Consider the following 26,358-nt stretch of genomic DNA (forward strand, 5'->3'; position numbering starts at 1 on the left):
ATGTGAGTTTGATGACTCTCTTTGCATAACTTACAAGGAAACCTAACTTTACCCTTTTTCCCAGGAACCTGACTATCACTGGTTGATGGATCAATGGAAACTTGATGAGATTTTTCTGACCATACTTCCAAGACCTTTGGAATACCAGGGAAATTGACAAGGAAGTGGTCACCCTTACAAAGCCTGCAAGGGTATTTGGGTTTACGATGCATGTCGGAATTTTCCTCAACACAACCAACACTTACAGCCATGGTTGGTTGGTTGACTTCTTTCTTATCTTGCTTCTTCTTCTTCTTCTTCTTCTTCTTCTTCCCTTTCTTCTTCTTCTTAGCCTCCTAGTTAGTAGCATCAAGGCTTTTACCAGGTGAAGAGGAAGAAATGGAGGAAGAAAAATTAGGCGAAGAAGGTAAAGGGTCAACAGAAGGTTGGTGATGTTGAGATGGTGAACTCTGTTGAGGTGAAGCATCCGGTTGAGGTGGAACAATTGGAGTATTTTGGGCCAAAGAAGTTGAAAATAACCATATCGGTAAACCTATTGTAAATCCAGGTAACGACAAAGTAGCCATATAAGGAGGACCAACATTTCCAAAGTAAGGAAAAGTACTAGGATTCTCGTTAGGAGGGGTTCCTAGGTTGGTAAATTCCGGAACATTTGCCATTATATTCAACTTCAGTGAATTTTATTAACAATTTTTAAAACTAAAATTAACAATTCACAATTCACACCTAACAATTAAAATTCACAATTCACACCTATGGTCTCTAAAAGTAAAAACAAACAAATTAACACGTGCTATCAAATCTAGGAGTCAAACCATACACAAACAGTAGCCTTCCGGACTGAAAACACTAGTTGGTGATGAAGCCCAACATTGCCAAATTCAGTACAGAAGTGGTGGGTGGAACAGTTACCCCGGCAACCTGCTTAATGAATAGACTGGACCAAGTTCCTCCACTTTAACCGTCTCGAGTGAAGTGAACCCCCCAGAAAATCCAAGTGAGTCTAGCCGACGTCTGCTCCAGGTACAGTGGGATCTTCCCTCCACCGTCACCTTAGGTAGAATCCTAAAGATAATGGTCACTAAGGTTACCAACAGCAACAAATGCACCTGGGGGAATAGTCTACACTCCGACAGCACGCAAGGGCAGAGTATCAAGCTCAATCCCCTTGCCGGCTCCTTGACAATAATCCAAGGTTTATCGACAAGTGACCCCTGGCTCCTCGACAATGGTTAATCCGAGGTTTACCGTTTGTAATACGTGCATGTCTGGCGTCGTTCCCAACGAGGGAGGATTGATCCCCTCACTGGTTCGGACACGAGCTCGTGCTTCTCCTTTAAGAGGAGCTTTCCCAGAGTACAAATGAAACAATTGGATTTATCCTACCACAAGATGAGCTACTTGTTTGGTTTTACTGTCTTGGAGAGTTAATTACTCTCCTACTCCAAGACACTAGCCTAAGCTATGTTGGTGTTTCAGAGCCCTAGAAATGTAAAAATTACTAGATGAATTTTAATTAAGCGCTGTGTTATTAAGGTTGTTATTACTCAAATGGGTAAATGGAGATGAAACCAATGGTGTTATGACCCGACTCAACTGAATGCAATCGAATATGATAATGTAATCGTTTCAATTCGATGAATCCTAACTAAAGTAAGGAGAGAGTTTCCATTCACTTCCAACAATGCAAAAAATTGATCACTAAGAGAAAATATAACAAATTCTCTAATGCACTAATTTTATCAAGAAAAAACTAATGCAAATCAATTCCAAACCATTTTTTTTATTTTTATTTTTTGTGTAAATTCAAATCAAAGAAAGCTGATCTAAATCTACGATTGATTTTTCAGAATGTAAACTATGCAATGGTAATCTAAGCACAATTCACTTGAAAAGTATGCAAATGTAATCTATGCACATTTTTCATTCATATTCTGAAAATGAGAATTCTAATTATGCAAATGTGATCTATGCAAGCGAATTCTCAAACACAAGACTATTCTAATGTGATCTAAGAACCAATCAAGTGCAAATTGAGAAAATTGGGTGAGAGTTCCAAAGATCAAAAATAAAAACACTCAAAGGCGATTAACACTCATACACAATTTAGCCCCCCCCCCGGCGAATGAGGGGGAAATTTTTTTTCAAAAACCAAAGCAAAAAGATGAAAAATTGTGAAAACACTGAGACAAACCTCCAAGTAATGACCAAAGGAAATCAAATCAAGAATTTCTCAAAAAAGAGACTCAAAACACCCAATTGATGAAAGCTTAAAGCAGGAATGCCAATGAAACAAGCTTAGGTGAAGATTTTTGACAAGAGACTAATGGATATGGGCAGTAAAACCTAAGAAAAAGAAAAATCTAAGAGAAAAAATGCAAAAAATGGAATTTTCATAAATTTTAGCAGGGGACACAGGCAACCCGTTAAGACAGGTGCGGGCCCGCTCTGTGCAGACAGCGACAGTGCGTACAGGGACGCACTGTGCAATACTCAGAGGGTGCGTCCTACTGGAAAATTCAAGAAAAGCTAAATTGAATCTAATCCTAAGCTAGCCCACCCAAAAACAAAGTCACAGAGCCAAAAACCAGAAAATAAATGACTTTTCTCAGATCAAAGTTGCATACAAAGGAAAAGACTTTCACATCAATGGAGTCCCCAGTGGAGTCGCCAATTTGTCAGGCAGAAAGAGTCGATTGTGCAGACACAACCAACCTCCCTAGGAGCCTAAGACTCTATAGTGACAAACAAGTCAAACAAGAGCAATCCTTCTCTAAACATGCATTTACTATATAAGAAATCAAGTGTTTAGATCCTACCTGTAATCCAACGCTGTTGTAGCAGTCCAGCCTCACTAATCCGGATGAGCTCCTCCTTCACTTTGAAACCTGCATCCACTAACAATCAAACGATTAAATAGCACTTGATAATCTCATAGAATAAAACATATTTAACACATAGACCAAGGAGTACATGAAACAACTCATAAATAACAAGTTATTGAGAAGAATGGACTCATTTGCATTAATAGGAAACAAAAGGAACAATTACAACCTGAGCCTTGGTGTTGTGCAAGTCCCTCCCAGGGTCCATCAAGAGTTCTCCTTTACTTTGACAAAGCTCACCCACTTCCAAATAGAACAAGCAAAGATGGCAATCTCTCCTCACAAGCTTCTAAATGGGAGTCCTAATTCCTGCAGCATCTACCCTTAGAAATGTTTAGCTTCCAACCTCTCTTCCTTCTGGCCCAATGCCTGTATTTATAGTGCTCAAGAGGAAGTTAATCAGGTCCACCATCAATGGGATAATCCCCTCTTTGGATGGGATAGCTCCCTTATTTATGGGATAAGTTCCTCTTTGGTAGGGGTACATGAACCATCTGGAGGCGCTCAATACACGTCGAACAACCTTCTAGAATGCTCTAGAAATGACCACAAGTAACTTTTTAAAGATGAAACTTGCGCATTTTGACCTTTACAGGGGGACGCACCTGCCCCTTTACATACAGAGCGTCCAAGGACGCAGCTTTTGTGAACATTGGGTGCGTACCCGTAGGTAAGGTTGAGAGAACCTGCGTACCCAGAGATAAATACATTTATAAAGACTTTCTCTCTTTTTGGAGTTTGACATGGAGAGCAGAGGCATAAGACTTGCCTAAGAGGATAGCATGACTGTTGATAGAGCCATACTAACTGTAAATAGCCATGGTGACATTTTTTAGTGTAACACACTCATGCAAGCAAGGAAGCAGTTTGGTTGCAGAGATTGTGTTCAAGTATGGGGTTAGTATAGGGAACTATAAGGATAGACTATGATAGCCAAAGGAAAATCTTCTTGGCAAATAAACCTGCATATCATTCAAAGACAAAGCAAATTGATGTTCAGTATCATTTTGTGAGGGATATGATAGAAGACAAAAAGGTGTTACTGGCAAAGGTGGACACTTTGAAGAATACTGCAGATGCATTGACAAAATTTGTGAGCTCTGAGAAGTTCTATTGGTGTAGAGAAACAATGAGCATTGCAGGGCTAGATAAATGACTAATCTCTCTTGTGGCCCCCTGTGGAAAGGAAATAACAAGTCGGGGAATGTTGGGTTGTGTTATATTCTTTCCACGACTAGCCCACATAGTTAACCGGGGGGTTAGAGGGGGGGCGGAGCCCCCCCTTCGTTGTGCCTATTGCATAGTGGGGGGGTCACAAGGGGTTTGAGGGGTGTAGGTAACCCCCCTCTATGGGGCCTTGGGTAGCACCCCGGAAAATTTTGTTTTTTGGACCCTATATTAGGTTGGGCGGACCTACCTATGGTTTTGTGCATAATTTTCGCACATGGTTTTGGATGCGATGGTTTTTGGTCCATGGTATTGGATGCTTCGACATGTATAAATATGTATTATAACATTGAAATGAACATAATGAAAAATCAAGCTGGTAGTCCCGATTTTGGGATCCAGGGGAAAATCTCTGTGTATATGTGTTTTATGTGGTATGCTCTCACATTGTTTATTTTCTGTGTTTTAGAATTCGTATGCAGGTAATTTCTGTACGGGGTTAAAACCTACATAACCAACCCCTAACGAGGGAGAACCACTGAATTCTTCAGGGGAAAACCTATAGGGAGAACCACCACTTAATGGCATAGAGCTACCATGCACTAGGAAAGAGTGATCGAGGGAGTAACTTAGAGAAGGACCTACACTTGTATATTTTATTCCCATCCTTTTGGACTTGTTTCAAAATGCAGGGGTTATTATTACCTAAATATGCAGTGCAACCTTGAACAATTATTGAGTAGACGTGATATCTAAGTTCAAGAAAATTTGTTGTTGCAACTATCTGGTTAACATTTATATGCACATAAACTACTATTGCTACTACCCTTACTTCACATACTAGGTAGGTCGTACATTTGTATTCTACTAGGTATTAAGTAGGTCATACTCTTAGAATCAAGAACAAATTATAGTCATATGTTCAGTGTATTGTTTTCACATCAAAACCCTGACCTGGTATATTTTTCCAATCCCATTCTCAATTTCCTCTTAAATTAAAAAGCCCAACTGAGTTTCCCTACTTTCGGAAAACAATAATACGGTACAAACTTAGGTGAAAAATTCTTACCTCACACAAGAAATGGGTCGGAGCACGGAATAAAGTAATAAATTTTCCCGAAGAATCAGCTAATATGCTACCCTGAAATCGTCAATCGATAAACAACTGGAAGAGGAGGAAATAAAGAAATAAATAGAGGGCCTTAAAAGAAAGTCCGATGCATCCAATTCTTTCAATTATTCTCTGCAACCCTAATCTAACCCCTGCGTGAAATTTTATGTTAGGCATCAAGTTACACGTTGTGATTGAGAACCTAATGCTTCAAGAAATATGAGCATTTATAGATAATTTTTAGAAAGGCCGACCTCACATTAAGTTAAAACTCATGGTGAGGGAACTATACAATCTATTTTTATTTAACACTTTGTAGTGTCACTAATGTTAGTTTAAATGTTTTAGGTTTTTAATATTTTTAAGTATATTTTTCCATTGGTTTTTTTTAAAACTCTATTAAAATTTACGAAGATTATTGGAATTGCGAATTGCCCGCCAATGATAATTGCTTAAAAGAAAATTGAAAAATATAAAAAAATTGAAAAAATATAGAAAGTTTAGATATATCTAATATATAAATTAAAAGTTTTTGGATGTGTGCATTTTGTGTATAATGCACATTTTTAGTTGAGCATGGTCACATGGCTTGGGAATGTTTAATATGTTTTTGGTTGGAGACATAGTCTATGTGGGTATATGTGGGCTTAAGGAAGGTTGATTGTATCCATTACAACAATCTAGCACCCCTATATAATGTAAAGGCCTAAGCATTAAGGGGCTATTTTTGTGCACTTAATAAGGTTACTTATAGTGACCATAATAATTTTTCCACGCACTTCTACTTGAATCTTGTCTAACTTAATCAAGACATCTCTAATGATAATATTACTAAAGTTATCGAGTGGAGACATGAGTTGAATTTTGAAGAGTGGCCCTTAACAAAATGGGTGGTAGTAGCATAATGGAATAGTGAGTGGTATGGCAAGGGAAAGATGAAGAAAATCACAAAACTAGTGCCTACTTAATCTAGGGAAAATAGAGTCAAGGATATCACTCTAAAAAGGGTTGTTTGGTGAATAGTTAAGGACGAGAGGTTTGAAAATAAAATGCCAAAATCAAACTTGATAATGTCAAAAACAGTTATGGTAGTGAGTCTTGGAGAGTCCTATTAGTACTACTCTTGAACAAGTTGGAGGACATGTTGCCCTACAATGATATATTAATTACAATAACAACTTCTTTGATAGTGAGGAATTAATATAGATAACGTCGAGGTGGATTGACAATATGGTTGGAAGGTAGGTTTTTCACTCTCTCCACCCAATTTCAAATGCCTAATGAGACTCTGGCCCATTTTGATAAAGCTATAAGGGTAGATGCCCCTCAAATAGAGGTGCACTACAATGTGCCTTGAGACACCTTAGCCCTTGCTAACTCACAAGTTTTTGGCATACATGGCATGTGGGTTGTTGAATATACACTTAGGTTATAGTGCAACCAGTTGGTTTAATCTTATGCCTAGCCTAGGTCAGTATAACGAGTAACCAATTCCCATGGTTCAAAAAAAAGGAATTGATATATGCAAATATATAATGATAAGAAGAAAATGAGAAGGAAAATCCCCATACAATACTCCCAACCAAATGATAAATTTCCCATTATAAAGCCTTCACATCATATTCTTTGCAAGATATTGCTACAACTATCCAACAACACTAAATACAAAAATTAAGCCTCACATATGATAGAATGATACCTCCAATCTTATGTTAAGATTGAAAAATTCAAATAAAATGTAGCCCAAGGGGAGACCTCCTTCATCCACAAATATTCCACCATTATAATGATAAGGGAGATCACCTTATAAAGTGAATATATTCTCTTATACAACAAATTGTTATCTTTTAACTAACTCCATGACAAGTCAAACAAATATTATAGTGATGGAGTAATTAGATCCCTCTTAAATTTGTGCTGGACCACGTTACAACATGTGGAAAATAGCATTTCCTGAAAATTAGCTCCCATTCAAAAATAGTAGTAATATGCCCCAAATAATTCTCTTTAAGGGGATGCGCCACCAAAATTAGGCATCAAACCAAGTCAAATACATTTTTCCACATAGAATGCACCCTCTGAAACTATGCTTGCATGCAACCACTCTACATCTGTGAATTCTATGGTAATCAACACCATAGAATTTATTTATCAGTAAAATTGATAAACTTGTCACTTGTCACTGAGGAGACATGGGAATAAGTCCATGGAACTGCCATTATACTCTTGAGCCTAGTGTAAATTCCCACAAGCCTCGCTAGACAGGTAAACCAAGTTTTGAAATTAGTTGTCCCCCTATATTGGTTGGAAATTTCCTTCTAGTGCAAGACATCCACCATTTTCCCTTTCCCAATGGGCTAACTACATAGATAAATGTGAAAGATTCCAAGTAAATATAAATTGGTTCATCTCCCCAAATAAAATCCAAGGAGATGAGCCCCAAGGGTTAGCCCAATCGGTCAAGACGGGGCCTCGCCAGATGGGAGGTCACAGGATCAATTCCCGAAAGCTCTTGGGGTCAGGTCTTACAATAGGCCGCGGGGCGTCAAGCCCAGATTTTTCCAGTGGACATAGCACCACCCGTTGACCGAAGGTGTCCGTGAACCATGTGCAAAATAAATAAATAAATAAATAACATAAAAATAAAAATAAAAAATCCAAGGAGATGAGGGTGAATTAAGGTTTTTACCATGCCAAAACACCATGATATTGTGTGTGTGTGTGTACAAGAATAGTAAGAAATGTCTCCACAAGTGTGCCCTCCTAGAATATATAAAAATAGAAAGAAGGGACCCTCTGCAAGTTCACCCTACAATAATAATCTCCCAAAAATAGGAAGAAGACTAAGTACAAGAGCATGTTAAGTCACATGTGCGGCCTCCTCATGTGCCACAAGTGTTCCAATAGAAACCTTCATAACCACCCCAAATAAAATAATAATAATAATAATAATAATCTAACTTCAAGGTCACATCCAAACTAAAAACCTAATTAGTGTATGAGACCCCCTTATTCATGGGACAAGGGACTCCCCTCTGCATAGTTATTTTATTGCTAATATCTATGAAGGTGTAGTATGAGGGTGGAGGCTAGAGTGGTTGAGAGAATAATTTTCTCTCTCATCCTCCTGGGTTCAATTACAAGGGACATGTTTGGTCTATTGTGATAATGCTCAAAGAGTAGGTACCCCCACCCACATGACATCTCAACTCTTGCTAATTCATAGGTTATTGGCATATATGGCTTACACATTGTTGTGTATACTCTTGGTGATATAGTGGCAGGCAGAAGATTTGATATTCAACCTCTTCCATATTACTCCAACGTGTTATTGAATAACCATAGTTAAATTATAAAAAATAAAATCTATGAAGGTGTACATACTCTACCCACTACAAATTACAACAAGGATCATATTTTGAGACTCGTGCCCAAAAGCTATATGGGCCCAACGAGTTATTTGGATAATAAGTAAATAAGGATTCAAACATATGCGACCTTTGTCAAAGTGCACAATATGGTAACTAATCAAATCATCTAGATCTCTGGATCTAACGCAAGAGAAAAAAGAATCTGGATCTCTAAGACTCTAGATTAAAAATTGTTGAAGTAGACATCTGGATTTGTAGATTCCAGATTTTACCATTTGGTTTCAAGATTTGTGCAAAGGTAAAAGGAGATTTTGGGCTTTTATATTTATTAAGAAAATTAGAAATTAGAAAGGAAATTGAAAATTAAGTATGGAATTCTATTTTGGACGTAAAACCACAAAGAAGTCATCCATGAAGAGGAGAGATAACATATATCTCTAAGGAGAAAATATTCAAAGCTCCGACCTAGGAATAAAATTACCTCTGTAGGCATCAATTTAGGGAATGCTAGGGAAACACAAGGGGGCATTAGGTAAAAATAATGCATGCTAATGAACAATTAAGAGTTTGTGACAGGAAATGTTAGTGAGTTTTGTTGATTTTCCCAGGACTACTCTGATATGCATGGTGCCTGCTTCAAAACAGTGGCAGAAAGTGACTTTTTGACCCATTTTTTGACATTTTCTCTCAATCTGTCTATTGACAAGTTTGCAAAAGTGGATATTTGATATGATTAGGCCATTATCTATCCAATGATGGTGAGTTTTTGGCAAAAGGATCCCTGAGGAAAAAGCGTAGCACCTGGGCATTATGCATATAGTTGTCTCTGACTTTTAAAATGGGCTAAAAACCACCAAAAATTTCAAAATGGAAAAAGAATCTCAAAATTTCTTCAAAATTGTCAAGTGAAGTCATCATGTGTCATTGCATGCCATGAGAGAGGCCTTAGCAAGTAGATCAAGCTTTTCTTTTTCGTTCTAGCTTGTTTGGGGTTCCTTGAGCCTTTTCTTTAATTGCTTGATTCTGACTTGGGATACCTTGTTTCTTGTGTAGTAATGCATAGCCATATGTCTTTGCAATTTATTGTCCCTACTTGCCTTCTTGAGGAGCTTCTCTAGGTGGCCATTGACCCAGTCAAGCCAATATACTTTGTCTGCGTTGATCTCTTCAGTAATTAAGTCATTTACAGATATCTGACCTCTGCATGGAGAAACTTCTTTTTGTAGCTCAAGGGCTCTCTTGAAGCCTCTTGTTCTTGGTCTCCCTGGTGTGGTTTTCTCTTTTTTTCCTTCTGAAACATCCAACTAAACCACTGGTTTTCCTTTTACATCCTCTTTCTTCAAATCGGATATGTGTTTTTTTGGATCATTTGGTTTACTTTCAATTGCATGTTTTCTTGTTGTAAGCATGTTATCAAATTATTTGCCTTTGTCAACTTGTCTTCCAACTTTTTGATCTCAGCCTCCTTATCCCTTATGATTTTCTTTGTAACTTTGTCCTCATCACCTTTCTCCACATTTGTCACATTGGTACCTAGATGAGTGAATTCCTCATGTTGTGGGGATGCTCTCTATTCACCTGTTATAGGCTTGGCCCTGTTATCACCCCAAGAAACTCTCCTAGGTTGTATATCAGAGATACTCAGGAACATTACAAACTCAACAAAAATGTTGGAAAATTGGTGGATGAATGAAAGAAATGTTGCATATTCAAGCCAAATAACCACTTCTACTATGCTTGACCCTAGACATGGGTGAACATCCCCGGACTACAAGGCTTTAGACCACCACTTACTCACAGTTTTAAGGGAAATGTGATGATGGAGAACACTGATCACACCAGAAGATGCACAGGACCCTGTGATGGCCAGCTACAACCAGTTGAAAGGTATGTAAGTTCTATTTCCTAATGCACAGATAGGATAACAGCTCTCTGGCATTAAAACAATAGAAACCTGCATACATATTTGATAATGCTAACTAGATTCTAGCAGAGAGGTGGGATGACATCCCCCCTACTACTAAGCATCAAAAGCAAATGAAAAATGCATACAAGCACAGCCTGGAACAAAGAAGAAGAAGTGGAAAGTGAGCAATCAACAGCAAAAGAAGCTTGTATTAGCTGGAAATGAAGACCAGAAGCTGCAGGTTACACAGTAGTTACAGTCTCCAGAAGTTGAACTTTTACAAATCAGAATAACATTCATCAGCCTGATTACATATTTTTCCTGAGTATATATAAAGTTTGTTTACAAAAAATCTCTGCTAGCCTATGCGTGGAGGTGTCTTAACTGGCGACCAACTGCATTTACAATTAGATATGGGTTTCTGCTGCAAACTGTGCATTTTAATGAACAAAGTCGGCCTTTCTGGTACTTTGATGTCCTTCTTGAATAGGTAGAATATTGTTTGAATGAATTTCAATAACTGCTGCAGGCATTGAACTGCTCGAGGATCGTCCTTCCTGTCCTTGGCCGTGCTGCTCTTTAAATGTAGTTGCTAAGGATTTAATGTGCAGATTGCTGAATCATCTCTTCCTTCTTCGCACGCACAAAACAGGCCGAAAACACTGCAAAATACATTAAAAATGGACGAAGAGCCGAGGAAGAACACTGGCAGTTGGATGGCTCAGATGGACAGCCTAGATCTGATGGCGGGAGGCGATGGAAGACATAGAGGTGCAAGGATCAATAGCAGCCATCGGATTACGTAAACGAATAGTGCAGATTGGATTATGGAAGCCATCGGGAAGAAATTCGAAAAGGAGGATCATGGACCGTCGGATCATGATCGGGGAGATCTGACGGTTGACGGGCGGAAAAGATGCAAAAGTGTTAATGAGCGGGGGAAGGGCACGGTGGCGGTAAGCGGTTTCCTCGCACCGCGTTTTGAGAGAAGGTGCTTTACGTACGAGGGCGTGCAATCCAACAGATTTATGACACGTGGCTGGCGGGAAACCACTTCCCTGCAGGTTATCGGACATGCATTTTCACAGGGCGGGGGCTACAGATACCGTCAGATCTGCGGGAGATGATCGGACGGTCACGGTTAACGCACATATTTGTCGAATGATGTGACAGGTACGGGCCCGCCGAGTTATATAATTTTTTATTATATGTGCGGCTATAATGGATTAAAACGTTAGAGCCAGGGTTAAAATGAAAAATAGGTTAATATGGGGTTTAAAGGGTTATCGGGATTTATAAAGGTTTTTGGGGTTTTAAAGGCAAACAATAATAATGAAGATAGGGAGAATAAAGAGAATGAAAGGGAAGGAGGAAACGGGGGTAACGGAGTAAAACGAAGTGAGCCGGAAAATAGGGAGAGGCAAAGATAACCATTATAAACCATCTCTGAGCCAGCAACCAAGGACCAAACTTATTCCTCCTCCTGGAAAATCGGCAGCATGTAGTAGAGCTAACACTGGCTCCTTCTGGGGATGAGATCCTCCCTGTGAGGTCTCAAGAACCTGCAGACCACTGCCTTTCCAGCTGAAAACAAATTAGCCAAAATTCCTAGTGTTCCATTGGGCATGGAGTCTACTGCATCTATACTAAAACTGAATAAAACACAATATTTACAACCTTTAAGGCCAAAGACCTTAAACAACATAAACTTTCAAAAACTGCCCATTAACTGGGCCATCAAAAACTATCTCTCCTCCCATACTTTTCAGTATGAAGGTGTTGTTCCCTTGAACCTGTGAAATGATGAAAGGCCCTGTCCAGAAAGCATCAAATTTCCCATGGTTTCCTTTCTTTTCCTTCAATGCATCCCATTTCAAAACCAAGTCACCAACCTGAAAATTATTTGTTTTTGCCTTTTTGTCAAAGGCTTCCTTAATCTTTTTCTGATGTGCTGCAGCCTTTTCAACCAGCTGTTCTCTAATCTGATGTATTTCTGCTAGATCAGTGATCCTCTTTGCCATGCATTCTTCCTCATCCTGCTCTTCTTGAATGAATTTTGCCACAGGGAGAATTAATTGAATTAGGAATACAGCATCAGTGCCATATACCAGCTTGAAAGGAGAATTTCTTGTGGATTTTTAGTGGTCACTCTGTCAGCCCACAGTGCATACTTGAGCTTTGAATCCCAATTCTTTTTATTGTCCTCTAACAGCTTTTTAATTATCCTGATCAGACTTTTATTAGAGGATTCTGCTAGACCATTTCCCTGTGGATAATATGAGGTGGAATGAACAAGTTTGATACCCATTGAATCACACATTTCCACCAGTTCTTTTGCCCTGAAAGCTGCTGCATTATCTGTGATTAGTTTGTGTGGACAACCAAATCTGCTGAAGATATTCTCTGTCAAAAACTTTATGACCACATTATGATCAGCCTTCCTGGTAGGGACTGCTTCAATCCACTTAGTGAAATAATCAGTGGCTACTAATATCCATCTGTGCTGGCCACTGGAATGTGGATTGATTTCTCCAATGAAATCCAAACCCCACTACTGAAAAGGTCCTTTTGCAATTATTGGTTTTAAGGGCAGGGATTTCAACTGCTGTTTTCCTTCAAATGTTTAGCACCTGTCACAAGATTTAACAAAAGCAATCACATCAGAAAATAAAGTGGGCCAATAGTACCCAGCTCTAAGAATTTTATGGGCTATAGTTTTCCAATAATGGTGCCCTCCACACATGTTGTTATGAAACTACTGCATCACTTCAATTGACTGTTCTTTGTCCAGACACCTTAAAAATATTCCAGATGGATCCCTCCAGTAGAGCAGATTTTCCATAATGCAATACTTTGCTGCTCTAAGTTTCAAAGTTCTGGCTTGACTTTGAGTAAGTTCTAAAGGGATTTCTAGCTTCAGCAAGAAATTAATTATTGCAGCATACCAATTACAAGAAGCTAGATTCTCGGCCACTAACTGCTTCCTCTGTGGTTCAGCTGTTTCTTCCTTTTCTGCCTGACCATTTTCTGCATTTGCATATAGGAAATCAATGTCTAACGATCTGCAATTTTCTTCAGCTAATAATTTGGCAAGACCCTGACCTCTGACCAGCTTGGTGGGCTTCAGATCTATATTAAATTCTATCATTTTTGCAATCCATTTTGCCCTTCTTCCATCAGCATCAGGTTGTGTTAAGACATCTTTTATTGCAGCAGAGGGTACATATGCAATTATTTTTGAATGCAAGATATAAACTCTGAAAGCTCTTAAGGATTTGATAAGAGCATATGCATGCTTCTCAATAATATCATACCTCAGTTCAGCATCCCTCAAGTTCTTGCTGAAAAATGCTACTGGATGTTCTGAACCTTCTTCATCTTGCTGCAATAAAACTGCAACAGTTTCTTCAGAAGCAAATGAGAAAATATGGAACTCTTTGCTGTAATCTAGACCTATTAATGTGGGAGCTTCCATAATGGCCTTTTTAATAGACTCAAATGATTTTCTTGTTGCATCAGTCCATCTTACCTCTGACCCTTTTCTCAACATGGAGGTAATATGCTTCACTAGTTCTGCAAAATTTGGAATAAACCTCCTGACAAAATTTATTTTGCCCAAAAAAGACTGAATATCCTTCTTTGATCTAGGGACAGACAAAGTCTGAATTGCTTTGACTCTTTCTGGATCAATCTGAACACTTGCAGTAGACACAATATGTCCTAACATCTTGCCTTCATTTAAAGCAAATTGAGATTTTTTTGGATTGATTGATATTCCAAACCTCCTGCACTTTAGAAACACTTTTTTCAAATGCTGCAAATGATTTTGATGGCTGCTGGAGTAAACTATTATATCATCAAGGTAGATAAGCACAAATTTGTCCTTCTCTCCCACAAATGCTATATCCATAGCTCTCTGAAAGGTGGCTCCAACATTCATCAATCCAAAAGGCATTTTGGCATACATAAAAGTGCCCCAAGGAGTGGTGAATGTAGTCTTTTCTTGATCATCTGGATGCACAGCAATCTGATTAAAGCCTGAAAAACCATCCAAGAAAGACATTACTTTGGCTCCTGAGACCTTTTGCAGCAAATGCTCCATTTTCGGTAAAGGATAGTTATCTTTCTTGGAGCATTTATTTAAATTTCAGAAATCAACACACAGTCTGATTTCTCCACTCTTCTTCCTCACCACCACTAGATTGGCTACCCATTTTGAATACCTAAGAGGAACTATGATCTTGGCAGCCAGTAATTTTTTAATTTTTTTTTCAATTAGAGGAAGAAGCATAGGATTTATTGGTCTCAGCTTCTGTTTGAAAGGAATAGTATCTTTCTCTAGAGGGATTTTATGTTGAATTATGTTCTTATCATACGTTTTCAGATCACTATACTCCCAGGCAAACACATCAGCAAACTGTCTCATTAAATCGCAGTATTCAGCACTTTGATCAGCTGACAAATGAGTGGACAAATTTACATATTTAGGCTGACCTGGACTTCCTATATCATGCTTACAAACTGCAGATTGGTCTTCTTTTTGGGCAGCTTTGTAAGGCACATCATTTTGGTCAAACAGTCTTTCAGGAGGAATCAAACCCTTAGGAATATGGTTACTAGGAAGTTGGACAATGCTGTCTTTACCAATTTTATTTCTAAGCTGGGGCTGGTGGCTTTCTTCCAAGGCTTCATTTTCTTGGTCAATTTGCATTTTAGAAAATTCATCAATGACTTGAAGGAACCTATTTAATTCATCATCATCTTCAAAAACTTTCCAATGGTGGACATTATCAGGCAAGGAAGGTCTGTACTTGATTTGGACTTCATACACTAGTCTGGGAGGCATAGGAGGAATAAACAGACTAGCAGAGACAGCAAGGGAATCAGCAAGCTGATTTTGGGCTCTAGGAATGTACGAAATACAGAAATAACAAAAAGAATCTATGATTTTCCATACCTCATCTCTGTATACTTTCAGCCTTGGGTGCTTCACTTGAAATGTTTTATTTACTTGCTGAATGATCAAATCAGCATCTCCAAACACTTTCAGATTCTTGATTCCTCCATCTTTTGCTGCATTAAGGCCCAACAACAAAGCCTCATACTCTGCTATATTGTTCGTCACTTGAAAAACCAGCTTAAAAGATAGCTAAATGCTTTCTTTCTTTGGAGAAACTAGCACCACCCCTGCTCTTGCAATTTCTCTGGAACATGCTCCATCAAAGAACATCTCCCAAATCTGACTTCCTTTCTTTTCCTCAGCCTGAACGGTTGGTTTCCTGAGTTGCATTGAGGCCTTCTGAGATTCTTCTATTTGGAGAATACATGCTCCAAAATCAGTGTCCACTGCATATATAGGATGATTTGTAGGATTCTTCTCATCACTGATAATATATGCCAACTGTGCTTCTCTGTACAATCTCCTGCTTTCCCCTCCAAAAACTGGGACAGTTGCATAAGATAGATCATTTTGTAGTGTCCCACCTAGTCTCTTAATCCACCCTTGGACAGCAGCATGCCAAATTTAGGAGGGACATCTGCTACCACAATATCCATCATCATACTCTTCATGGGCAGTTGAGTTAAGGTAATGGCCAGATCCTTAATCAATCCAATACATTTCACCTTCCTTGAATCAAAAGAAAATAAATCATGATAGGGTCTAGTGATATCAAGGCCTAACTCTTCCATAACAGCTTTAGGCATTAAATTGTGGCTGGCCCCTGTGTCTAGCAGGCAATTGTGGAGGCTTTTGTCATGAATGGTCAATGAGACATAAAAATATGGAGAATTATTATCAGCAAGTTCAATCATAGGACTGAGCATAATGGCAGGCTTGTCATCTTGCAGATTGACAGAGTCAGTGGAGGTTTGTGTGGTTTCTAGCTCAAGGGCTTCAAGAATAGGCTTTCTAAATACTTCATTCTTCACCAACTCTACCAGAGGCACAGCTATTTTCAATTTTTGAACTTCTGACTCAAAGTTGAAAGAATAAGATGACTTATCAGAACTTTTTACCTCTTGAACTAGAGCTTTGAGGATGACTGGATCAGCTGCTGGTCTTCTCTACCTGTTATTCTATGACTCTGTTTGGACAAAAACTCTTTGGGCAAGATTCTCTTTGACATTTTTTGCATTTGATCTCAGGTTATACCTCTGCTGCTGTTCAGCTTATAGGATAGCTTCTCTATCCCATTCTTGACTGTCTTGTTCCTGCAGCAATGTTTGTTCATACTCAGCCAATGTCAAAAATGCAGTGCTGCCTTTATCTTCCATGCAATGAATTTCATCCTTATCTTCTTCAAATTGTTCTTCCTCCATGACTACATTTTGGAAAGGAGCTTTAACTTTTTGTTCTTATTTTGATTCTTTACCCCTCTACATAATTTGTAACTGCTCATTTGCTCTTCTAAATGGAATAGGATTTCTTGGAGCAAATGTGTTCTGCTGCCTTGTTTTCCTTGAATTCTGTTCAATTTTCAGCTTAGAAATTTCAGCAGCCAGTGACTCTATCATCTTAGTCATTTTGTCCAATTTAGGCTCTGAAGATGATGTAGAAGAAGTAGAAGCCTAACCTCTCTGCCTCCTTCTGTTAGCCTGATTTTTAAGCTTTTCTACATCCATAATATTGGATTCCACCTCCAGTGCTGCATCCTGCATATCAGCTAGAGTGGCACATCTCCTTTCTCTCAATAACAGGCAGAAATCAGAGTCAAAAGCATTGGCATAAGTGAGTTTGGCAGAGGTAGGAGTAGGCTTTACCTCAGCTGGTATCTTACTATACATTCGATTGAATCTTTTATTAAAATCAGGCAAATATTCACCATTTTCCCTCTTCAGATTACCAAACTCAGTATGATAATACAGCAAGTATTTTTTATCTCCCCATTGCTTCAAAAACACATCATCTAATGCTTCAATATCAGTTATATATCTCTGGGGTAATTCTCTAAACCACTTCCTAGCCTCTCCATCAAGGCTCTAGACAAAAACTCTCATCCACACATCATTTTCACTTATATCTAAATTATCAGCATAACTATAAAAAGCTTCAAGATGTTCTTTTGCTGTTACTCCCTCTGTTCTAGTGAATTTAGGCATATATTTTTGATATTCTCCCACAGGCATAGGATTTAAAGGAACAGGCAAGCCTAAAGGTCCATATCTAGCAACAAAAATTCTCTCAATCTTCGTGGGTGCTTGTTGTCCTGCCATGATTGGGATATGTGGAGGAACACTAGCAGATTGAATGGTAGGAAGTAATGTGATGGATGGCAGAGATAAAGGGATGTTTTGGACTAAATGGGAACCTTTCTTTGGACTGAGATTCAAAGGGGAACTAACTGAACAAGGGGCTGAATTAATCTCTGAAAGAATTTCCTGATTAACAATGTTGGGCTCTAAATATTCAAACTGTATGTCTTCAGCAATAACTTTATCTTTCAGAGATGAATGAGATTTCTTAGGCTTACCTGATCCTGATGCCCCTTTCTGTGATGCTTTCTTCGATTTGACAGTCTTCTCAGGTTCAGGCATTGATTCAGCAGGTGATTTCTAAGGATTTCTTCGAGTATTTCTCACAAACTGAGCCAGAACTTCAATGTAGAGTCACCAAAGGATGGTCTTCCTCCAATGGAGTTGCCAGCTAGATGATTACAACCAGAAACTATGTTCAAACCTTGTCTATCATCAAATCTTGAAGCTGTGTCGTTCTCCCTAGGAAGCTGAGCTTCAATTCTCCTCTCCCCGGCAACGACGCCAATTAATGTTATCACCCCAAGAAACTCTCCTAGGTTGTATATCAGAGATGCTTGGGAACATTACAAACTCAACAAAGATATTGGAAAATTAGTGGATGAATGAAAGAAATGCTGCATATTCAAGCTAGATAACCACTTCTACTATGCTTGACCCCAGACATGGGTGAACACCCCCGGACTACAAGGTTTTAGACCACCAATTACTCACAGTTTTAAGGGAAATGTGATGATGGAGAACACTGATCACACCAGCAGATGCACAGGACCCTGTGATGGCCAGATGCAACCAGTTGAAAGGTCTGTAAGTTCTATTTCTTAATGCACAGACAGGATGACAGCTCTCTGGCATTAAAACAACAGAAACCTGCATACATATTTGATAATGCTAACTAGATTCTAGTAGAGAGGTGGGATGACAGCCCCTCTACTGCTAAGCATCAAAAGCAAATGAAAAATGCATACAAGCACAACCTGGAACAAAGAAGAAGAAGTGGAAAGTGAGCAATCAACAACAAAAGAAGCTTGTATTAGCTGGAAATTAAGACCAGAAGCTGCAGGTTACACAGTAGTTATAGTCTCCAGAAGTTGAACTTTTACAAATCAGAATAACATTCATCAACCTGATTACATCTTTTTCCTGAGTATATATAGAGTTTGTTTACAAAAAATCTCTGCTAGCCTATGCGTGGAGGTGTCTTAACTGGCCACCAACTGCATTTACAATTAGATATGGGTTTCTACTACAAACTATGCATTTTAATGAACAAAATCGGCCTTTCTGGTACTTTGATGTCCTTCTTGAACAGGTAGAATATTGTTTGAATGAATTTCAATAACTGCTGCAGGCATTGAACTACTCGAGGATCGTCCTTCCTATCCTTGGCCGTGCTGCTCTTTAAATGTAGTTGCTGAGGATTTAATGTGCAGATTGCTGAATCATCTCTTCCTTCTTCATGCGCACAAAACAGGCCGAAAACACTGCAAAATACATTAAAAATGGACGAAGAGCTGAGGAAGAATGCTAGCCGTTGGATGGCTCAGATGGACGGCCTAGATCTGATGGCGGGAGGCGATGGAAGACACAAAAGCGCAGGGATCAATAGTAGCCGTCGGATCGCGTAAACGAATGGTGCAGATTGGATTATGGAAGCCATCGGGAAGAAATTCAAAAAGGAGGATCATGGACCGTCGGATCATGATCGAGGAGATCCGACGGTTGACGAGCGGCAAAGATGCGAGAGCATTAATGAGCGGGGGAAGGGTACAGCGGCAGTAAGCAGTTTCCCTACACCGCTTTTTGGGAGAAGGTCGTTTACGTACGAGGGTGTGCGATCCAACAGAGTTATGACACGTGGCTGGCGGGAAACCACTTCCCCGCGGGTTACCAGACGTGCATGTTCACGGGGTGGGGGCTGCAGATACCGTCAGATCTGCGGGAGATGATCGGATGGTCACGGTTAACGCACATATTTGTCGAACAATGTGACAGGTACAGGCCCGCTGAGTTATATAATTTTTTATTATTTGCGTGGCTATAATGGATTAAAACGTTAGAGCCAGGGTTAAAATGAAAAATAGGTTAATATGGGGTTTAAAGGGTTATCAGGATTTATAAAGGTTTTCGGGGTTTTAAAGGAAAACAACAATAATGAAGATAGGGAGAATAAAGAGAATGAAAGGGAAGGAGGAAACGAGGGTAACGGAGTAAAAGGAAGTGAGCGGGAAAATAGGGAGAGGTAAAGATAACCATTATAAACCATCTCTGAGCCAGCAACCAAGGACCAAACTTATTCCTCCTCCTGGAAAATCAGCAGCATGTAGCAGAGCTAACAGGCCCTTTCAACAATCTTTGGAGAAAACACAAGCCTTTCACCTCTGGAATAAGTCTTAGTCACTTCTACCCTATAATTCCTCTTGGTAGGTCTTCTTGAAGAAGCAACCTCTTGTTGCACTGGTGAGTTGGAGGTGTTGATTCATCACTAGATATAGCTGGAGAAAATGGAGGAAAAGATGAATTTGAAAATCCATCTCGAGACAAATTTACCTGTGCTAATTGATGAAAAACTATAATTTTCACCAAGCCATGATGAAATAGACTATTATGATTATTTTCTCCTATCGTTTGTACCTTCTCTGTCATTTTTGTTAGGCTTCTGTAAAGATAGTAAGACAAGTTGAGTTTCTTCACACCAATGAAATGCATCAAAAGCCTCATGTGGTATTGATACAACCTTGAATACCTGTATTCACATGTAAAATATTCCATGATCAATTTCATGAGAGGGGCATATCTATCCAACAAATGTCTAAATGGAAAAACATGTTTTGGAGCTATCTTATATGGTTTTTTCAAGTACATCTTATAACTTTTAAGGTCAATGTCTCTTTTCTTGAACCAAATTTCTCTAGTGTTTGGAATCCCTATGGATGTGGAGATGATTTTCCTTGATACAATGAACTCAAATCCTATTATAGTCACTTTATCCCTTCTTAAATTGGTGGCAAAAGAATTGGTCAGTTGGTCATGAAACCTAAGTTTCTCAATTCTTTGGCAAAAGGCAAGACAACCTACATCTTCAAATGATTTTCTGATGAAAGGAGATGACATGATTTCTTGAGTTGAGGTAGGCTCATATCTGATGACCTGCCCTCCTTTATGCCTCTTTTGTTCAGATGTTTCAGATTCCATGGTAACACCTAGCTCTATGGGAGAGAAACTAGGTTTTTACTTGTAGGAAAACAAGGGCTTTTGATAGCTTGAGGAAATTAAGGGAAATGAAATAATCAAGGGAGTGGTAAATTCTTAGGAAAATTTGGGAGGATAGTGAGGGATGTTAGGGAGCCTAAAAAGGTATAATTTCAAAATTTGAGTGAGGGGAAGGGTATTAAAGAAGGGAAACACAGTCCAAGGTTAGGAAAGTGTACTCTGGCTAGGGTTTATGTAAAGATGATGGAATTTAAGGATGGGTTTGATAGAGGGTGTTTGGGAATGTGTGATTAGGATAGGAGAAGGTGTATAAGCATCAAGATACAAGTTTTAATAACAATTTAACCATGGAAATCATGAAATCATGAAAACTATTTTCAAAACCCTAGGAGAGGGAAATGAAACATAGCAACACAATTAAGAGAATTAAGAGATTACTTGAGTTTCATGAGAGGCCACCAACTTGGATTTACTACAACACAACTTGAATGTGATGAAATAAATCACTACAAAGAAGTTTGCAGCCTTTGGATGAAAAACACAGCAGTGCTAGGATTTGCGTAGCATAACATGAGGATTTGCGCAGCACATAAGAGAAACTGGACTTGGGAATATAAAAATTGATCTTTATCTAACAAATTTGATTTTTTTTGTTGGAGTAATGTCTTGGAAAATGGAATGAGCAAATGGAGAGTGAGTGGGACTCCTTTATAGCTTGTGGAAATTGATTTTTCAGTTACATGTGGTAGTGGACCCACCATCACTTTTCATAACTTGACTTTGATAATGCAGCTTCATGACTTTATGAAATTATTTCATTAGAAATGAAATAAAAAACATGATTTAAAACTTTTATTAACAACTTAACTTTTACTACTCCTTTATAAAATGGATTTCAATGGTGAAATGACCAATTTTCATAAAATCAACCCTATGACCTAGTGGTGACCTAGCATGGACTTATGAGATGAATTATGACCATAATGACTATGGGACTCTTCTAATAGTAATTTGACTTGACCAAGATGGTATTAATTGACCATGGAACTGAAAGGAGTAGTAAAGATTGAACCTTCCTAACCAGTGACCAAATTTTTATTGAAAAGCTATTTGAAACCATAAAAATTTGACCTAAGACCCTAGTAGTAAAAAAAAAAAAAAAAACTTTGTAAGAGCACATTTGATCACCGGTGACTGACATGACTGACAGAGACTAACATTGGCTCTAGCTGGGGATGGAAGCTCCTTGGAGGTGTCAAGAACACCATAGACCAGGTAGCCTTATTCATTGGGCAATGGAGTCAAAATGCAAAAGACCAAACTCAAACTAAAAACTAACTGACTATTTGAAATGACATGACCTAAAAAAAAAACACATGATCAAAGAAGCCTTATGGCCTTCTCCTTGGGCTTCAAACTCTTATGACATGAAAAGAAAACTGGTATATACAATGATAATGAAAATTTGTAGAAATTTCTTCGGGTATAATAGTGCCTGAAAATCCTACCATTGATTGCTCCTCTCGAATAATCTTTCCCATTCATTTCCTCCAATAGATAAGCATTCTTTCCTCTAAAAGCCGAGATTTTGTATGGTCCTTTCCATAAATTTTCAAACTTTTCATGTTTTCCCTTTTCTTCATTTCTTGCATCCCAACAAAGAACCACATCACCTAGGTTGAAATTATCTTCTTTAGTCTTGCAATCATAAATCTTTTTTATTTTTTCCTGAAGTTTAGAAGTATTTTGAAAAACTTCTTCCCTAGTTTGTTGTAAATGGATCATCTGACTTATTCTTCGTTGCATATCATTTGTTTCATTGTCCAATTCCTGCAAAATTTTCATGACTGGGACAACAAGGGATGAAGGAAAAATAGTATCAATCCCGTACACCAACTGAAAAGGAGACATGCCTATGGATTTCTTGTTACTGACTCTATCTGCCCATAAAGCATTAATGAGATTTTTATGCCAGTTTTTCTTATTGACCTCCAAAACTTTCTTGATGATGTTGATCAAAGATTTATTGGAAGATTCAGCTAGACCATTCCCTTGTGGGTGATAAGTAGTAGAATGCCCCAATGCAATATGGTACTTCTCACAAAACTCCACCATCTTCCTAGACTTAAAAGCAGCAGCATTATCAGTGATTATCTTCTGCGGGAAGCCAAATCTAGACAAGATATTAGATTCAATAAACTGAATGATAACAGAATCAGTAGCTTTCCTGGTTGGGATTGCTTCAATCCATTTTGTAAAGTAATTCATGGTTGTTAGGATCCATTTGTGATGTGGAGATGATGAAGGATTGGTTTCCCCAATGAAATCAAGACCCCATTATTGGAAAGGAGCCGTGATTGAAACGGGCTACAATGGTAATAGTAAAAGTTTTCTTTTTCCCTGAAAAATATGGCATTCATGGCATCTCATCACTATTTTATATACATCAAAAAAAAGAGTAGGCCAATAAAAACCAACTCTTAATTTTTTTTTTGTTGTAGTTTTCCAGAAAAGGTGGCCACCACAATCTCCTTTGTGGAAATCACTCATTACATCCTTTGCTTCATTTTTTACTAGACAGTTCAGCAACACACCACCCGGATCTTTCTAAAACAAAACACCATTAAGAATACAATATTTTGAAGCTTTCAACTTTAAGGATCTACTTTTACCTTTGGGCACTTCCGGTGGAGGATTTAAATGTTGTAATACATAAACTATTTTGGAGTACCATGGAGATGAAGTGAACATGTCAGACACCTGTACCTGTGAATATTTTTCTTCTTCTTCAGAAAGGGCAGCAATCAAATTGATATCTAATGCATGAAAATTAGATTCATCCATGAGCTTGGCCAAACCTTGTCCCTTGATGAGCTTTAATGACTTTATTACAAATCATATTTTAACATTTATCCATTTTCCCTGCCTACCCACTGGATCTGTCTGCATAAGATCTTCTTTTATTGATGTTGTTGGAACATAAGCTATGGTGTGAGAATGCAGAATGTATACTCGGAAATCTTTAAGTGCTTTCACCAAAGCCAAAGCCCACTTCTCAATAATGTTGTATTTAAGTGTTGTATCCCTTATTTTCCGACTAAAAAATGCTCTAGGTCGTTCATTTCTCTGATCCTTCTTTTGCATTAGGAAAACCGCTAAGGTATGCTCAGAAGCGAATGAAAATATGATAAAATCTGAAGTATAATCAGCACTGATTAAAGTAGGAGTAGTAGATAATGAAAATTTGACCGCATTGAAAGACTTCTTGGCATGTACAGACCATCTTTTCTCTCTATATTTTTTTAGTATGTCTTTCATTTCTCTCAAATGTTTAGCGAGGTTGGGGATGAATCTCCTCATAAAGTTAATTTTCTCATTATATGACTGAATTTCTTTTTTGTTCCTCGGGAAATCGAATTGTTGAATGGCCTCAACTCTTGTAGGATCAATGTGAATGCCATCCTTGGAAATAATATGCCCCACCAGCTTGCCTTATTCCATGGCAAATAAGATATTTTCTAGATTTAGTGAAATACCGAATTTTTTGCATCTCTGAAAGACAATTCTCAGATGATGTAAGTGGTCTTCATCAGATTTAGATAAAACTGTGAGATCATCTAAATAAATAACTAGATATACATCCTTTTCGTTGGTGAAAGCTACGTCCATAGCCCGCTGAAATGTGGCCCCTGCATTCTTTAATCCAAATGTCATCTTGGCATACATGAATGTACCCCATGGTGTTGTGAAGGTTGTTTTCAACTGATCATCCTTATTCACCAAAATTTGATTGTAACCCGAATATCCATTAAGCAATGACATCCTGGAAGACCCAACTACCCTCTGGAGAATATGATCCATCTTTGGCAGGGGATAATTTTCCTTCAAGGATACTTTGTTTAAATTTCTAAAATTAATACAAAGACGAATCTCCCCGGTCTTCTTTCTCACCGGCACAAGATTTGACATCCACTCAGAAAAATGAATAGGAACTATAATACCATATTTATAGAGTATATTTACCTCTTACTCAATGGATGACAATAATTTAGGATTAATCTTCCTCAGCTTCTCGTGGAATGGTTTTTGATCAGGCTTAACCGATATAGTGTGTTGAATGATGTTCTTGTCATACACCTTTAAATTTGAATAGCCCCAAGCAAATACATCAAAAAATTCTCCCATCAAAGCAATGTAATTACTTTTCATCTCAGGAGATAGAGACTTTGACAATTTTACCATCTTAGGCTTGTCTATTGTACCAATTTTTACATCTTCAACACCTTTTTCTGTGGGAACCATGGTGGGCTTTTTAGAAACATCATCACGATCAAATAACTCTTCCAAATGTACGAGACCTCGTGGAATTTTATTGTCTTTCAACTGCAATATTTCAACCTCGTTTGCTTCAGTTTCTAGATCATTCTCATCAGATGCATCATCAATATGGGAATTCAGGAATTCATCTTCCATATGTAGAAAATTGTTAATCTGTTTTTCATCCCAAAACACTTTCCAATATCTCAAATTGTCAAGGACAGTTGGGTGGTGTTTAACATGAATTGAATACTTCTTATTGGAGTGGATGGGAATCTTAACCATACTAGCTGCAGTAGCAAGGGAATCAGCCATAATATTCTGAGTTCTAGGAATCAAAGACAAAGTATATTCTGAAAAGGTTTTAAGAATGTCAAGGACATCATTTCGATAATCTCGCATTCTTAGATGCTTGGCCTGGTACTCCCATTTTACTTGTTTAATTACCAACTCGGAGTCGCCATAAACTGAAATTTTCTTTGCTCCCAGTTTTTTTAGAATTTTAAGGCCAACAATCAGTGCTTCGTACTCCACCTCATTATTTGAGCAATCAAAGGCCAACTTATAAGAACTCAATCTTACATTGCGAGGAATTTTACATGAATGATGCAAGGGACCATGAATCCACATTCCAATCCCAGCTCCTTCTTTCCCCAATGCACCATCAAACTCCATGGTCCAAAGACCATTTTCTTCATCCGGAAACGGAACTTTGGAAGGTTGAACTATTTGATTTTTTGGAGGATGACCCACTGTCTCAATAATCTTTGTTTTCTACACTGACTCAGCAATATTTTCAGGTGAATTTTCCGGCTGTAAACACTCTACATTCTTTTCCTTTTCTTCAGCAATCAAATCTTCTTGTACACTACTTATAACATCCAAAACTTCTAAAATTTCTACAAGATGACTATCATCATCTACTAGATTCATATCACTATACAAAATGAAAGACTCTAGGTCAGTATGTACAATGTGGATGGGGTGATTATTTGGTTTTTCTTTGCTACTAATCATGAATTTCATCTTTTTCTCCCGGTACAGTTTTCTAAGCTGCCCAAATACTAGTATAGTAGCATATGAAAAATCAAGTTGCAAGGTTCCTTTCAGCTTTGCCCCCCAAGACCGTGAGAG

The 26,358-nt window shown here is 38.3% G+C and overlaps 1 pseudogene; it reads right to left on the reverse strand.

Annotated features, from left to right (window-relative positions):
• Nucleotides 1-24,576, reverse strand: part of LOC149146363 (uncharacterized) — a 54,379-nt pseudogene extending 29,803 nt beyond the window's left edge.
• Nucleotides 24,577-26,358: the final 1,782 nt, after the last annotated feature.

The sequence above is a fragment of the Pinus tabuliformis genome, chromosome X (genome assembly GCF_031772625.1).
Source record: "Pinus tabuliformis cultivar Carrire ecotype Pingquan chromosome X, CPIR1, whole genome shotgun sequence".
NCBI lineage: Eukaryota > Viridiplantae > Streptophyta > Pinopsida > Pinales > Pinaceae > Pinus > Pinus tabuliformis.